Genomic DNA, 17,430 nt, shown 5'->3' on the forward strand with positions numbered 1-17,430 from the left:
TCATGATATTTGAAAAGTTGGAAGCCATTATTTCTTCATGTATTTTTTCTATCCCCTTCCTGGAAAATCCCTAGTACCTGTATATTATACCCATGACTTACTGATGCCCTGTTCACTTTTTAAATTTTTTCTATGTTTCTTTTTTTGAGACATAGCCTCGCTCTGTCACCCAGGCTGGAGTGCAGTGGCATGATCTTGGCTCACTGCAACCTCTGCCTCCCATGTTCAAGCAATTCTCCTGCTTCAGCCTCCTGAGTAGCTGAGATTACAGGCACTCACCACCACAGTTAGCTAATTTTTGTATTTTTAGTAGAGATGGGCTTTCACCATGTTGGCCAGTTTGGTCTCGAATTCCTGACCTTGTGATCTGCCCACCTCAGCCTCCCAAAGTGCTGGGATTACGGGTGTGAACCACCATGACTGGCCTGCCCTCTGTGTTTCATTTTGGATACTTTCTATTGCTATGTCCACAAGTTTATTGATTTTTTTCTGCAATGCCTTACCTTTTGTTAACCTATCCAGTGTAATTTTTATTTCAGAAATTATAACTTTCACCTCTAGAAGCTCAACTTGGATGTTTTTGCTTGTTTGACAATGGGCAACCCCCTTCAGTACTCATAGCCCATGGGAAGGAGGGTGGGCAATCGTTCAAGGCTGAAGTTTACACTGGCTTGGGTATGCTATAAAGCCCACAGAGAAGGGCCCCCAATGAACCCATTACCATGCTCTTGGGTTCATTTTACGTCTTTCATTTCTCTACTTAACATGTTTAATCTTTCACCTATATTTCTGAACATATGAGATACAATTTAAGATGACCATTTTGATGCTGTTTTTCTACTTCCATCATCTATGTCAGTTCTGTGAGTTTCAATTGATATATTGTCCTCCCTGTTATGGCTCACTTTCTACTGTATACTTCTTTATAGGTTGGTAATTTTTATAGGATCTCAGTCATTGTACATTTGCTTTATTGGGTGATAGATATTTGTGAATTTCATAAATATTCTTGAACTTTGTTCTGTAATACAGAGTTATTAGAAGAGTTTGACACTTTCAGGTCTTGCTTCTAAGCTTTCTTTGGCACAACCTGAGCAATGTTTCAACTAGGGGGCTTTTTGTCCCACTACTGAGGCAATACTTCCCTGATTACACTAGCCAGTGCTCCATAAACTGAGGTTTTCCAGCCTGGCTGGTCATAACAGGCACTATTTACATTCCTGTATGAGTTCCAGGTACTGTTCTCTCTTATCCGTTCAGAGGATTTTCTCCTCACACACCTGCACTCAACAGGACTCGGTTGAATGCTTGAGGGGATTTGCTGTGGATTTCTAGGGTTTTCTTTCTCTGCAGCCCTCTCATCTCTGTTACTCTGTCCTGCAAACTCTAGTCTCCTTGGCCTCCTTGAAATCCAAGGCCTCCCTCTTCAAGACAAGGAGATCAATAGTCTCTGCCTGGGTTTCCTCTCCCTGTACAACCTAAAAAATCCCTCTAGACAGCAAGCTGTGACAACTGTAGGAAAAACCTAATTTGTTTCCCGTCTCTCAAGAATCATGGTCTTTTGTTACCTGATGTCCAATTTCTTGAATCCTGTTGTTTCCTATGTTTTGTCCTAATTCATAGTTATTTCAGGTGGGAGAATAAATCTGGCCCTGTTAGTCTATCATGGCCCTCATGTTTTTTAAAAAAACATTTAAAACAAAGTACATGTTTGAAGACTGTATTGTTAAACTCAAAAACATAAAAATATTAAGATCCAAACTTAAAGTCATTGTAATCAAAATGAAAAAAATTTGTTATAGTCTGTAATTTGTAATTTATTTGTATTTCATATTTTCACCTGGGAGGGGAAGAAACCAACAAATAATGCTGCAGAGGAATTTTTTTTTTTTTTTTTTAAGAAAGGGATAGGTAGAACAGTGGTGGTGAGGATTGGACAGTGATCATTAATCAGGGAAAGAAAAGGGAATAAAAAAACAACAAAAAGAAATCTGCTGGGCATGGTGGCTCATGCTTATAATCCCAGCACTTTGGGAGGCCAAGGAGAGTGGATCACCCAAAGTCAGGAGTTTGAGACCAGCCTGGCCCACACAGTAAAACCCCATCTCTACTAAAAATACAAAAAATTAACTGAGTGTGTTGGCAGGCACCTGCAATCCCAGCTACTTGGGAGGCTGAGGCAGGAGAATCACTTGAACCTGGGATACGGAGGTTGTAGTCAGTCAAGATCATGCCACTGCACTCCAGCCTCGGCAACAAGAGCAAAACTCCACTTCAAAAAAAAGAAAGAAAGAAAAGAAAAGAAAAGAGAAAAGAAATCTGATGGGCACGGTGGCACACACCTGTAGTCATAGCTACTTGAGAGGCTGATGGGGAGAAGTTTGAACCAACCTGGGCAACATAGCAAGACTCCATCTCTTTCAAAAAAACACAAAAGAAAGAAAGAGAGAGAAAGAAAAAGAAAGAGAGAGAAAGAAAGAAAGAAAGGAGGGAGGGAAGGGTAGGGAAGGGAAGGGAAGGGAAGGGAGAGGAAGGGAGCGGAACGGAGGGGAAGGGAGCGGAAGGGAGGGGAAGGGAAGGGATGGGAGGGGAAGGGAAGGGAAGGGAGGGAGGGAGGGAGGGGAGGAGGGAGGGAGGGACAGGAGGGGAGGGGAGGGGAGGGGAGGGAAGGGAAGGGAGAAGAAAAGAGATTTGTCTTAGTTATCTACAAACAGTGTGGTAGGAAATTCCTGAGCTGAGAACCAGAAGACCTGAGTTTAGCCTGTCTTGCGACATTGGTAAAGTTATTTAACCTACTTGATTTTGGAAATTACCATTAAATAAGTAATAGATAAAAAAAGACTATTACAATGCCTGACACATTGTAAAAACACAATAAATATTAATTGCTTCTGTCTGTTCATTTATATAGTTCACATATCAGGAAAGATTGAATACAAACCCTTTTTTAAAATGTAGGTTTTATGGGGCCAGGCACAGTGGCTCATGCCTGCAATCCCAACACTTAGGGAGGCCAAGGCAGGCAGATCACCTGAGGTCAAGAGTTCGAAACAAGCCTGGCCAACTTGGTGAAACCCGTGTCTATTAAAAATACAAAAATTAGCTGGGTGTGGTGGCACATCCCTGCAATCCCAGCTACTTGGGAGGCTAAGGGCAGAAGAATTGCTTGAACCTGAGAGGCAGAGGTTGCAGTAAGCTGAGATCACGCCACTGTACTCCAGCCTGGGCAACAGAGTGAGACTCGTCTTAAAAAAAAAAAAAAAAAAAAAGTAGGTTTTATTATACTGGGGTATGGTGAGGTCAACAGATCAGGAGACAATTGCCATTGAAAAGACAGTTGGTTCCTCATAGTTCCTAAGGGGAGAACGCATGCCATGCTGTGCAAGGCCACACAGGGACGCACCACAGTTGGCCGGGAGGCAGACAGAGCAGGCAGGAAACATGAACAAGAGCTTTTATTGTGGTTGCTATGGGAAGAAACAGGCCAAGCAGGGTAAATAGGTGTAGGATTGGCTAGTTTAAATAACGTCAGCAGGCTCTGGGGTATAAGGACAGTCTCTATTCGTCTGGTACCTGACCCTGGAATGATTTGGGCAGGGGGATAATGGCCCAGTATCTGACCCCTGCAAGAGCTCAATAAAAGAGTTGGTTGGGGTACAGGGTCTGGATTGATTCCTTTGCGCACAACAAGGATGCTTATGGGTGAGCCTTTACTATCACTAGGAACTAACTAGCCCTGGGAAGCAGGACTCCAGATGTCAAAGCATCAGAAATCCAGAAAATAAATACGCATGATTAATACAAAGCCTGACTGCTAAGATGGGTTAACTGTGTTGTCCTCCTATGCCCAGACCTAGCCCTCCCCTCTGCAGCTCCCATGGAGACCACTTGTAACTCAGAAGGGGGAGCCGACTGCTTGCAGACCAGGAGCCAAGGCCTTCCTTGCATGCCTGCATTTCCTCCACAGCCAGAAGGAGTCTGAGCTTGGGGCAGAAGCTCTGGAGGCTGGTTCGCCCTGGGGAAATAATGCCACCTGGTGTCAGTCCAAATAATTAGTTCAACACTGTATGTGGTGTATTATTCAAATGTTTCTCATAAATAGTTAATGAATTACTGACGATGATGCCACAGATGAAATAAACATTAGAGAATAAACTTCCGGGTCTCTAGAAGGTGGTATTAGCGTGGAGCAGCTCTGCCCATGACTGGCCCTGAGTGTGATCCTTTGCACTGCTCCGGCAAGTGGAATCATCTGGGGAGCACCCAGTAGCCCTGAGGCCACATGCACTGACTGGTGTCTTTATCAGACTCTCTTTCTCTCTGCTTGACTTGTATCCTTTTCAATGATAACAAGGCTGCCAAAGTGAGGGGTTGGCTATAGTCTTGGCAAGATCCCACTTTTGCAACCTGAGATCTCTATCTCACATTGGGTCCCTCCCAACCCCCAAGGTAACACTAGCCACTGGGCCTGGGAGTGGGCCTGCCTGCCAGGGCCTGCAGAGAAGCCTGGAGGGACACCAGTGGCCGGTGTTCCTGGGAGTCACCGCACTTGGTCCGCAGACCATGACTGCTTGCTTAGGCTCCCGTGGGCCAGTGGCTTTGCACAGAACAAGCTTGTTTCCTGTTTATATACTATACTTTCAAACCCAGGCAAGGCTATTTAGTAGAAAATCCCACCATTCAACTGCTTTTTCAAGTTTGCTCTTGGACATCCCACCCTCACCTCAAACTCAGCCCATCAAAGATAAAAATTCTTGGACACAGAAGAGCCGTTAGAGACTGCTATGTCTAGGGCCACTGCAAGGAACCAATTTGGTCCCTTGGCAATTTTCTCAATTTGAAGGGCCCATTCATTCAAATTGTTTGCAAAAATTGGGGGGATGTGCAGTTTTTCAGTGGTTTCCATCCCATTGACAATCAAATTCTCAAAGGGCCCTGAGAAGCCATCAGATACATGTCTTCTCCCAGCTGTCTCTATTTCCTGGCTGACTATCTCCTGCCTTCCTGATTCTGGCAGAGCTTTTTGCCTCCTACCTCATGGCAAATACTAAGACACTTTGACCTCCTGCACTCACCAGCGGTCTCACATCTGTACAAGGCTAGTCTTTCCACCTGTGCTCGCCATCACACATCTTCTTTGTCCCACAAGTTACCCCTTCTTAAATTTTGAACCCGTCTGGTTGCTTCTCCCTGGTCTATACAAAGGTTTCAGGGTTGCTCATATCAAAACAAAACAACAGCTCCTGCCACACTCCCTGTCTTATCTCTGCTTCACACGGTCTGTATTCCTCTACCCACTTCTTATTCTTTTCTCTACTGCATTGCCAGCTATATGGAATCTCTGAAACCTATAGTCACTATCACTAGCCTATCTTCTCCTGAGTTCTAAATCTATACTGTTAGAAAGCAGTATAGTTTATGGATCAAAAATGAGGAATCTATGGTCAGCCAGTCTGGGTTCAAAGCCTGGCCCCACCAGTTAACAGCTGTAGATCTCAAGCAAGTTAAGCTTTCTGTGCTTGAGTTTTTCTCTTTGTAAAATCCGCCGACATCATCAGTTGTAGTGAGGAATAAAGAAGACATGAAATGCTCAGCACAGTGCCTGACACATAATGAACGATCAGTAATGTGAACTATTATTCTTTGCACCTGCACATCCTACAGGTCCCTTACACTCAACATGCCTAGAATTAAACTAACCTTTTCTCCTTGAGCTTCTTCCTCTGCCTGGTTCCCCATTTGTGATTGAGCTTTGCCTGTGAAGGCTGCATTAACTAAGGCCTACTGGCCTCTTTGGGCTTCCTATGGTCTCACCAGCCTCCCATTTGGTCTCCCTGCCTTTACTTTTCCCTCCCACCAAGCCACTCTCCACACTGCAGTCCAGATCGGCTCATCTTATCCCTCTCTATAAAAACCCAATGGCTCCCCATTGTCCACCAGATAAAATCTGAACTTTTTTTGTTTGTTTTTGGAAACAGTGTTTTACTCTGTTGCCCAGGCTGGAGTGCAGTGGTAAAATCATATAGCTCATTCTCACTGTAACCCCAAACTCTTGGGCTCAAGCAATCCTGCCACCTCAGCCTCCCTTGTAGCTGGGACTACAGGCATGAGCCACTATACCCAGCTAATTTTTTTTTTTTTTTAATTTCTGTAGAAACAGAGCCTCACTATGTTGCTCAGACTGGTCTCAAACTCCTGGGTTCAAGTGATCCTCCTGCCTTAGCCTCCCAAAGTGCTGGGATTATCAATGTGAGCCATTGCGACTGGCCAAAATCTAAACTTCTAAGCCTGCCATGCAGGGCCCTCTGAGCTTTGGCGCTGCTCCTGTTCCAGGCCCATCCCCACCCTCTCCCCCGTATCCCAGCCTGATCCTCCCTTATGCTCCCATGATGCCAAACTGCCAACAGGCACCCCACAGAGCCGTCCTGCTTCAACACTCTGTACCTGCCTCTCCTTCCCCCAAAACACCCCCACATTCAGCACCTTGTTTCTTCAGGCCTGTGAAGTCCATTAGCACGGAAGCCACAAATGTGCTTTCCTGGACTTTTCTGTCACACTTCTGTGCCTTGGCCCAGAATGCTCCCTCCCCCTTGATCTGCCAAATACACCCTTTTCCTTCTGGTTCCAGAGTCACAACTAGGTGAAGCCATGCCACTTCTGCAGACTGAGCTAGGCCTTCTCTCTGTGCTCCCACAGTGCTCCCATCCTGCCTCTGGTCTCTGTCATAGCACTGGCACTATCAGCACTATGGTATTTGATAGCAAGACTTTATTTATGTAGCAGTCTCGCCCTGGAGTGTCTGAGCTCCTCCGGGAGAGTGCCGTATGCACCCTCACCCGACTTCTCCATGTTCTTTCCTGCTTTATTTTTCTCCTTAGCACTCGTTACCATTGGACATACTACACATGATGCTCATTTGTCCATCTCTCCCCACTAAAATATGAACTCTCTGAATACAGAAGCTTTAGTTTGTTTTAATATATCCCTAGAGCCTAGAATAGTAACTGGTACACAGTGAGTGCTCAATAGATGTTTGTTGAATTAATTGTTGAATCACTGGTCAATGTTACATTACCCAGTTTTGTATCTCTAGTAGCTAACATATTGCCTAGCACATAGTAGATACCAGAAGTAGATATCACAGAAGTCAGGTACTGCAGCGTGCACCTATAGTCCCAGAGGCTGAGGTGGGAAGATTGCTTGAGATCAGGAGTTTGAGTCCAGCCTGGGCAATACAGTGAGACTGTTTCTAAAAAATAAACTTAAATAAAAATGAAATTTTAAAACACTAGGAAAGAACATTTCAGGTTTATCTGTGGTGCCTGAGCACGTACTCTTAAGGAAAACAAACAAACAAAAAAAATCCAAACATTAGTGTTGGATTCCAGGTTCTCTACCTTCTAATCCTAGCCACTCAAATTTGAATCCTCTTTGTCTTAGCATAAGCCTTTATCTTGACCCTGACTGCCCTGCTCCCTGCCCTTGAGTAAATACCAGGCATTGCTTTTCCTCTCTCTGGTCCATACTCCAAACAGAAACATTGTCGAACCATTCTTCAACATGTACAGACCGAGCACCTGGGATCCAGCCACTGTCCTCCATCTATGCCTGTTCCATTTCTCTTTCCTCAAGGTGAGGACAAATTGACCCTCCCTTGGGAAGCTTTCCCTGACCATCCAGGCCTGTGTGACTCTCTCACTGGGCACTAATGACCCATACTGTAGCACCTCATCACTGGCATTATTAACCAGCAGACATAAAATCAACATATGTAGATTTTACAGAAAATGACCCTTTAAAGAATTGGCACTTTTTAACATTTCAAACATTTTGGATGGAAATTTTTCTGATATTTATTTTACATCTTCTCTGTCTTCTGAAATAGAGTACTGTATACAGAAGGGCCATCTCGCCTTTTACAACGAAGGCACTGTGCATCCCTAGCCATTATTCTGTGATGTGTAGTGTGCCAGGAGCGAAAGAGAAGGGCACGAGCTCTGGAATTAAACAATCCTCATAGTGATCCTCTTTGCAGTCCCTGGGGTCTTCCTGAGGTCATTGCCTGACTCTCTTTTTGATGTGTTGCTAATCTATAGTGAATCAGATAGTAAAGTTTATTAGAATTGTTAGTAAACTAAGTGTAAGCAGTATCTAAGTGGGATATGACGGATTCTCTTGTTTATCAACTCTCTCCACTTTAAGGCATAGACTTTGCAGTCTATTTTGTAGATCAGAGGCCTTTCTCACTTACCTCCTGATATTTGGGGTTTATTCATAATTCTTGAGGTTGGTTAAGTAACTTCTTTAAAAGAGTGTGCTTTTAATACATTTAGCATTTTATGTATTATCTTCTGTTAACAACCTTTATATGCATATATAAAAACTCTGTAATTAGATTGTTCTCTGGTTAAATTATTAACTTTCCAGGGGCCGAAAATATTTTATAGTCATTTATCCATGTGTTAAGTATTTTAGAAAGTAACTACTATGTGAAAAGATCTGTGATAGAAAAAAGATAAATAAGACATGGTATTTACACATTATTGAGGAAACAAGACACAAATAACCAATACAAAGCAACAAGGTGAATGTAAAAAAATCAGAGTGCTATGGCAATTCAAATAGAAGAAACTGTCTTCTGGTTGGGAGACCTGGGAAAGGCTTCATGAAACAGGTGGCATTTGAATTGGGTCTTGATGAACAGGAAAAATCTCAGTGGCTAGCTGAGAAGAAAAAACAAACTCAGTTTCTTCTTACTGTACTCTCACAACATGGAATGCTTCTCTGACCACATGTGTAAGGGATTTTCCCAAAGACCAAGCAAGCAAGCAATTCTGCAGGAGACACCACTCGGGTATCCTCTAATTCAAATCAGTTCTGACACTATGGACTTGGAGAGTGTCAAGACCCACAGGCTGAGGGCTCAGCCTCCAAGAATGCCCTCACTTCGGCCAGTCGCAAGTCCAGGACTCTGGAACTTATGGCCAACTGGCTATAAATCAGGGTTCCCACAACACTCTCATCAGATTCAATTAATTTGTTACAGTGGATCACAGAACTCAGGGAAACATTTATGTTGTGATAAAGGATATTTGAAATAATACAAATCAACAGTCAGATGAAGAGACACACAGCAGGAGGTCTGGAAGGGTGGCACGCAGAAGTTTCCATCTTGGTGGACTTGGGCTCCACCACCCTCTAGACACATGGATATGTTCTTCTTCACTGTCCTGGAAGCTTCCATGTGTTTGCCTATCTGGTAGTTACCCAAACCCAGTCCTTTGGGGTTTTTATGGAAGCTTCATTATAGAGGCATGATTGATTAAATCACTGGTCACTGTGATCAGCTTAACCTTCACCCCCCTCTCCTCTCAGCTGGTGTCTGCTGCAGAATTGATTGCTAGCTTGGTGTGTGGGGAAATACTCCTACAGTGGAATCTGAAAAGAACTCTGTATTATGAGAGCACATTAGGAAGAAACTAAGTTTATTTTTTCTTCTCAGCTACCCACCAAAGTTTTTCCTATCCACCGAGCCCCAGTTGAAAAGCCACCAGTTGCACGAAGCCTTCCGCAGGTCTCCCAAACAGAAAACAGTTTCTCCTGCTTGAATTCCCACAGCACTCAATTTGAATGTTCACCTTGTTGCTTCCTATTGGTTATTTGCATCCTATCTCCTCAATAATGTATAAATACCACAGGCAGAACCTTTCAACCCTGTGACTACAGGATTGGTTTCCCTGACAACCAGTGTCTCTCCCCCAATCCTACAAAGTGTTATCTAGGGACTTCCCAAAAATTGCCTCATTAACATAAGCTCAGGTGTGGGTGAAAAGCATTTGTTATAAATAACAAAAGACTGTCTTTCACCTTTATCACTCTAAAACTGTTTCCAGAGCTGCTTCAGGAATCAAGGACAAAAAGCCAAATACTTGAACAAAAGATATCCTTACTGCCCTAGTCACTTAGGAAATAAGAATCTCACAGGAGATGTGAGCCAGGAACCACCGTGGATGAAAACCAAAACATACATATCATCATATCACGGCATCATACCAAGATTTGGGAAAGCTGTGAGAATGAGAAGGGAGAAATATTTGTATGCATTTGTGGAACACAGTCTTGAGATCATCCAGGGCATAGTACCCCACTTCGCACATTGAGTTTGCAACATATATACTAGTGAAACAAAGAAGTGGCATGTGGCACCCACAATATTACTTTTATTACTAATTAAAGATAAGCTGGAGCACTCAACTTTGGGCAAAAGCCAAATGAGGTTAAACCACTTGGTGACAGTAACCTTGAGCTAGGGCAGGCCTCCATCATTCAGTTCCTGAGCTTTCCAATGCTTACCTTTTCAGCTTGAACACTTAAGATCGTTGGAGAAAAATGGACAATAAATGGCATTTTAAAAATTATACTTCAAGTTCTGGGATGCATGTGCAGAACGTGCAGGTTTGTTACATAGGTATACATGTGCCATGGTGGTTTGCTGCACCCATCAACCCGTCATCTACATTAGGTATTTCTCCTAATGCTATTCCACCCCTAGCCCACCAACAGGCCCTGGTTGTGATGTTCCCCTCCCTGTGTCCATGTGTTCTCACTGTTCAACTCCCACTTATGAGTGAGAACATGCAGTGTTTGGTTTTCCCTTCCTGTGTTAGTCTGCTGAGAATGATAGTTTCCAGCTTCATCCATGACCCTGCAAAGGACATAACCCTTCCTTTTTCATGGCTGCATGGTATTCCATGGTGTATATGTGCCACATTTTATTTATCCAGTCTATCATTGATGGGCATTTGGGTTGGTTCAAAGTCTTTGCTCTTGTGAACAATGCTGCAGTATACATAAGTGTACATGTGTCTTTATAATAGCATGATTTGTAATCCTTTGGGTATATACCTAGTAATGGGATGGCTGGGTCAAATGGTATTTCTGGTTCTAGATCCTCCAGGAATTGCCACACTGTCTTCCACAATGGTTGAACTAATTTACACTCAGACCAACAGTGTAAAAGCATTCCTATTTTTCCACATCTTCTCCAGCATCTGTTGTTTCCTGACTTTTTAATGATCGCCGTTCTAACTGGTGTGAGACAGTATCTCATTGTGGTTTTGATTTGCATTTCTCTAATGACCAGCAATGATGAGCTTTTTTAAAATATGTTTGTTGGCCACATAAATGTCTTCTTTTGAGAAGTGTCTTTTCATATCCTTCACTCACTTTTTCATGGGTTTTTTCTTCTAAATTTGTTTAAGTTCCTTGTAGATTCTGGATATTAGCCCTTTGTCAGATGGACAGATTGCCAAAATTTTCTCCCATTCTGCAGGGTGCCTGTTCACTCTAATGATAGTTTCTTTTGCTGTGCAGAAGTTTTTTAGTTTAATTAGATCCCATTTGTGAATTTTGGCTTTTGTTGCCATTGCTTTTGGTATTTTAGTCTTGAAGTCTTTGCCCATGCCTATGTTCTGAATGGTATTGCCTAGGTTTTCTTCTATGATTTTTATGGTGTTAGGTCTTACATTTAAACCTTTAATCCATCTTGATTTAATTTTTGTATAAGGTGTAAGGAAGGGGTCCAGTTTCAGTTTTCTGCATACAGCTAACTAGTTTTCCCAACACCATTAATTAAATAGTGAATCCTTTCCCCATTGTTTGTTTTTGTCAGGTTTGTCAAAGATCAGAGGGTTGTACATGTTTGGCGTTGTTTCTGAGGCCTCTGTTCTGTTCCATTGGTCTATATATCTGTTTGGTACCAGTACCATGCTGTTTTGGTTACTGTAGCCTTGTAGTATAGTTTGAAGTCAGGTAGTGTGATGCCTCCAGCTTTTTGCTTAGGATTGTCTTGGCTATATGGACTCCTTTTTGGTTCCATATGAAATTTAAAGTAGTTTTTTCTAATTCTGTGAAGAAAGTCAATGGTAGCTTGATGGGGATAGCATTAAATCTACAAATTACTTTGGGCAGTATGGCCATTTTCATGATATTGATTCTTCCTATCCATGAGCATGGAATGTTTTTACATTTGTTTGTGTCCTCTCTTATTTCCTTGAGCAGTGGTTTGCAGTTCTCTTTGAAAAGGTTCTTCACATCCCTTGTAGTTGTATTCCTAGGTATTTTATTCTCTCTGTAGTGAATGGGAGTTCACTCATGCTTTGGCTCTTGGTTTGTCTGTTTCTGGTGTATAGGAATGCCTGTGATTTTTGCACATTGATTTTGTATCCTGAGACTTTGCTGAAGTTGCTTATCAGCCTAAGGAGATTTTGGGCTGAGACGATGGGGTTTTCTAAATATACAATCATGTCATCTGCAAACAGATACAATTTGACTTCCTCTCTTCCTATTTGAATACCTTTATTTCTTTCTCTTGCCTAATTGCCCTGCCCAGAACTTCCAATACTATGTTGAATAGGGGTAGTGAGAGACGGCATCCTTATCTTGTGCCAGTTTTCAAAGGGAATGCTTCCAGCTTTTGCCCATTCAGTATGATATTTGCTGTGGGTTTGTCATAAATAGCTCTTATTATTTTGAGATACGTTCCATCAATACCTAGTTTACTGAGAGTTTTTAGCATAAAGCTGTGTTGAATTTTATCAAAGGCCTTTTCTGCATCTATTGAGATAATCATGTGGGTTTTGTCATTGGTTCAGTTTATGTGATGGATTATGTTTACTGATTTGTGTATGTTGAACCAGCTTTGCATCCCAGGGATAAAGCCCACTTGATCATGGTAGATAAGCTTTTTGATGTGCTGCTGCATTTGGTTTGCCAGTAATTTATTGAGGATTTTCACATTGCTGTTCATCAGGGATACTGGCCTGAAATTTTCTCTTTGTTGTTGTGTTTCTGCCAGGTTTTGGTATCAGGATGATGCCAGCCTCATAAAATGAGTTAGGGAGGAGTCCTTCTTTTTCTATTGTTTGGAGCAGTTTCAGAAGCAATGGTACCAGCTCCTCTTTGTACCTCTGGTAGAATTCGGCTGTGAATCTGTCTGGTCCCAGGCTTTTTTTGGTTGGTAGGCTATTAATTACTGCCTGAATTTCAGAACTTGTTATTGAGCTATTCAAGGATTCAATTTCTTCCTGGTTTAGTCTTGGGAGGGTGGATGTGTCCAGGAATTTACCCATCTCTTCTAGATTTTCCAGTTTATTTGTGTAGCGGTGTTTATAGTATTCTCTGATGTATTTCTGTGGGATCAGAGATGATATCCCCTGTATCATTTATTATTGTGTCTAGTTGATTCTTCTCTATTTTATTCTTTATTAGTCTGGCTAGTGGTCTATGTATTTTGTTAATCTTTTCAAAAAAAAAAAACAGCTCTTGGTTTATTTGATTTTTTGAAGGCTTTTTTGTGCCTCTATCTCCTTCAGTTCTGCGCTGATATTAGTGATTTCTTGTCTTCTGCTAACTTCTGAATTTGTTTGCTCTTGCTTCTCTAGTTCCTTTAATTGTGATGTTAGGGTGTCAATTTTAGGTCTTTCCTGCTTTCTCCTGTGGACATTAAGTGCTATAAATTTCCCTCTGAACAGTGCTTTAGCTGTGTACCAGAGATTCTGGTACCTTTATCTTTGTTCTCATTGGTTTCAAAGAACTTATTTATTTCTGCCTTAATTTCATTATTTACCCAGTAGTCATTCAGGAGCAGGTTGTTCAGTTTCCATGTAGTAGTGAAGTTGTGAGTGAGTTTCTTAATCCTGAGTTCTAATTTGATTGCACTGTGGTCTGAGAGACTGTTTGTTATGATTTCCATTCTTTTGCATTTGCTGAGGAGTGTTTCACTTCCAATTATGTGGTCAATTTTAGAATAAGTGTGATGTGGTGCTGAGAAGAATGTATATTCTGTTGATCTGGGGTGGAGAGTTCTATAGATGTCTATTAGGTCTGCTTGGTCCAGAGATGAGTTCAAGTCCTGAATATCCTTGCTAATTTTCTGTCTCATTGATCTGTCTAATATTGACAGTGGGGTGTTAAAATCTCCCACTATTATTGTGTGGCAGTCTAAGTCTCTTTGTACGTCTCTATGAATTTGCTTTATGAATCTGGTGCTCCTGTATTGGGTGCATATATATTTAAGATAGTTAGCTCTTCTTGTTGCATTGATCCCTTTACCATTATGTAATATCCGTCTTTGTGTTTTTTGATCTTTGTTGGTTTAAAGTCTGTTTTATCAGAGACTAGGATTGCAACCCTGCTTGTTTTTGCTTTCCATTTGCTTGGTAAATATTCCTCCATCCCTTTATTTTGAGCCTATTTGTGTCTTTGCACATAATATGGGTCTCCTGAATACAGCACACTGATGGGTCTTGACTCTTTATCCAATTTGCCAGTCTGTATCTTTTAATTGGGGCATTAATTAGCCCATTTACATTTAAGGTTAATATTGTTATGTGTGAATTTGATCGTTTCATTATGATGCTAACTGGCTATTTTGCCCATTAGTTGATGCAGTTTCTTCATAGTGTCAATGGTCTTTACAATTTGGTATGTTTTTGCAGTGGTTGGTACTGGTTTTTCCTTTCCATATTTAGTGCTTCCTTCAGGAGCTCTTGTAAGGTAGGCCTGGTGGTGACAAAATGTCTCAGCATTTGCTTCTCTGTAAAGGATTCTATTTCTCCTTCACTTATGAAGCTTAGTTTGGCTGGATATGAAATTTTGCGTTGAAAATTCTTTTCTTTAAGCAAGTTGAATATTGGCCCCCACTCTCTTCTGGCGTGTAGGGTTTCTGCAGAGAGATCCACTGTTAGTCTGATGGGCTTTCCTTTGTGGGTAACCCAACCTTTCTCTCTGGCTGCCCTTAACATTTTTTTCCTTCATTCCAACCTTGGTGAATCTGATGATTATATGTCTTGGGGTTGCTCTTCTTGAGGAGTATCTTTGTGGTGTTCCCTGTATTTCCTGAATTTGAATGTTGGCCTGTCTTGCTAAGTTGGGGAAGTTCTCCTGGATAATATCCTGAAGAGTGTTTTCCAACTTGGTTCCATTCTCCCCAACACTTTCAGGTACACCAATCAAATGTAGGTTTGCTCTTTTCACATAGTCCCATATTTGTTGGAGGCTTTGTTCATTCCTTTTCATTCTTTTTCTCTAATCTTGTTTTCCTGCTTTATTTCATTAAGTTGATCTTCAGTCTCTGATATCCTTTCTTCTGCTTGGTCGATTCGGCTATTGATACTTGTGTATGCTTCACAAAGTTCTCATGCTATGTTTTTGAGCTCCATCAGGTCATTTATGTTCTTCTTTAAACTGTTTATTCTAGTTAGCAATTCCTCTAACTTTTTTTCAAGGTTCTTAGCTTCCTTGTATTGGGTTAGAACATGTTCCTTTAGCTTGGAGGAGTTTGTTATTACCCACCTTCTGAAGCCTACTTCTGTCAATTTGCCAAACTCATTCTCCATCCAGTTTTGTTCCCTTGATGGTGAGGAGTTGTGATCCTTTGGAGGAGAAAAGGTGTTCTGGTTTTTGGAATTTTCAGTCTTTTTATGCTGGTTTTTCCTCATCTTTGCGGATTTATCTACCTTTGGTCTTTGACGTTGGTGACCTTTGGATGAGGTTTTTGTGTGGATGTCTTTTTTGTTGATATTGATGCTATTCCTTTCTGTTCGTTAGTTTTCCTTTTAACAGTCAGGCCCCTCTGCTGCAGGTCTGCTGGAGTTTGCTGGAAGTCCACTCCAGACTGTGTTTGCTTGGGTATCACCAGCAGAGGCTGCAGAACAGCAAAGACTGCTGCCTGTTCCTTCCTCTGGAAGCTTTGTCCCAGAGGGGCACCTGCCAGATGCCAGCCAGAGCTCTCCTGTATGAAGTGTCTGTCAACTACTGCTGGGAGGTGTCTCCCAGTAAGGAGGCACAGGGGTCAGAGACCCACTTGAGGAGCCAGTCTGTCCCTCAGCAGAGCTCGAGTGCTGTGCTAGGAGATCTGCTGCTCTCTTCAGAGCCGGCAGGCAAGAACATTTAAGTCTGCTGAAGCTGCCCCCACAGCCACCCCTTTCTCCAGCTGCTCCATTCCAGAGAGATGGGCATTTTATCTATAAGCCCCTGACTGGGGCTGCTGCCTTTCTTTGAGACATGCCCTGCCCAGAGTGGAGGAATCTAGAGAGAAAGTCTGGCTACAGTGGCTTTGTGGAGCTTCAGCGGGCTCTGCTCGGTTCAAACTTTCCACTGGCTTTGTTTACATTGTGAGGGGGAAATCATCTACTCAAGCCTCAGTAATGGCGGACGCCCCTCCCCTCAACAAGCTCCAGCGTCCCAGGTCGACTTCAGACTGCTGTGCTGGCAACGAGAATTGCAAGTCAGTGGATCTTAGCTTGTTGGGCTCCGTAGGGGTGGGATCCGCTGAGCTAGACCACTTAGCTTCCCGGCTTCAGCCCCCTTTCCAGGGGAGTGAACAGTTCTGTCTCACTGGCATTCCAGGAGCCACTGGGGTATGAAAAACAAACTCCTGCAGCTATCTCAGTGTCTGCCCAAACGGCCGCCCAGGGCTCTGGTGGCGTAGGCACCCGAGGGACTCTCCTGGTCTGTGGGTTGTGAAGACCATGGGAAAAGCATAGTATCTGGGCTGGAATGCACTGTTCTTCACAGCACAGTCCCTCATGGTTTCCCTTGGCTAGGGGAGGGAGTTCCCCAACCCCTTGCACTTCCCAGGTAAGGCAATGCCCCCACCCTGCTTCAGCTCACCCTCTGTGGGCTGCACCCACTGTCTAACCAGTCCCAATGAGATAAGCTGGGTACCTCAGTTGGAAATGCAGAAATCACCTGCCTTCTGCGTTGATCTTGCTGGGAGCTGCAGACTGGAGCTGTTCCTATTTGGCCATCTTGCCCAGGACCCACACAATGGTTTTGTTTTGTTTTGTTTTAATTGAGATGGAGTCTCGTTCTGTTGCCCAGGCTGGAGTGCATATCGGCTTACTGCAACCTCTGCCTCCTGGTTCAAGCAATTCTCCTGCCTCACCCTCCTGAGTAGCTGGGATTACAGGTGCCTGCCACTATGCCTGGCTAATTTTTTTATTTTTAGTAGAGATGGGTTTTTGCCATGTTGGCCAGGCTGGTCTTGAACTCATGAACCCAAGTGATCTGCCCATCTCGGCCTCCCAAAGTGTCGGGATTACAAGTGTGAGCCACCAAGACCAGCCTCTAAATGGTATTAAAGGTGAATTTATTATTTTAAAATAGGTTATTTGCAACTACCCGTCTTTCCCACAAAACATCATCTGTTAAGGTGGCTGGAAATAAGAACCTAAGTGAATTAGAACTACTTTCTGAAAACTCATTGAAGATCTCTGTGTCAATTGGAGCTATTCAGGTACATGACTAGAACTGGAAATCCCTGGACTGTTTGAACTTTGAAAGTACTACATTTTAGAGATGAGACAGACATGTTTTTATAATGTTCTACATTTCTGCACCTGAGTGCTGATTTGGGTGAATAGACAA

The 17,430-nt window shown here is 42.7% G+C and overlaps 1 protein-coding gene and 1 non-coding gene across 4 annotated transcripts in view; both read right to left on the minus strand.

Annotated features, from left to right (window-relative positions):
- The window catches only part of NGF (nerve growth factor), a 1,213,865-nt gene that overhangs the window by 327,172 nt on the left and 869,263 nt on the right, over positions 1-17,430 (minus strand). The window lies entirely within an intron of this gene.
- LOC126945346 (small nucleolar RNA SNORA42/SNORA80 family) lies at positions 593-726 on the minus strand. The gene has a single exon (XR_007722424.1). It is a non-coding gene; the product is annotated as a small nucleolar RNA SNORA42/SNORA80 family (small nucleolar RNA).

The sequence above is a fragment of the Macaca thibetana genome, chromosome 1, assembly GCF_024542745.1.
Source record: "Macaca thibetana thibetana isolate TM-01 chromosome 1, ASM2454274v1, whole genome shotgun sequence".
NCBI classification, from domain to species: domain Eukaryota; kingdom Metazoa; phylum Chordata; class Mammalia; order Primates; family Cercopithecidae; genus Macaca; species Macaca thibetana.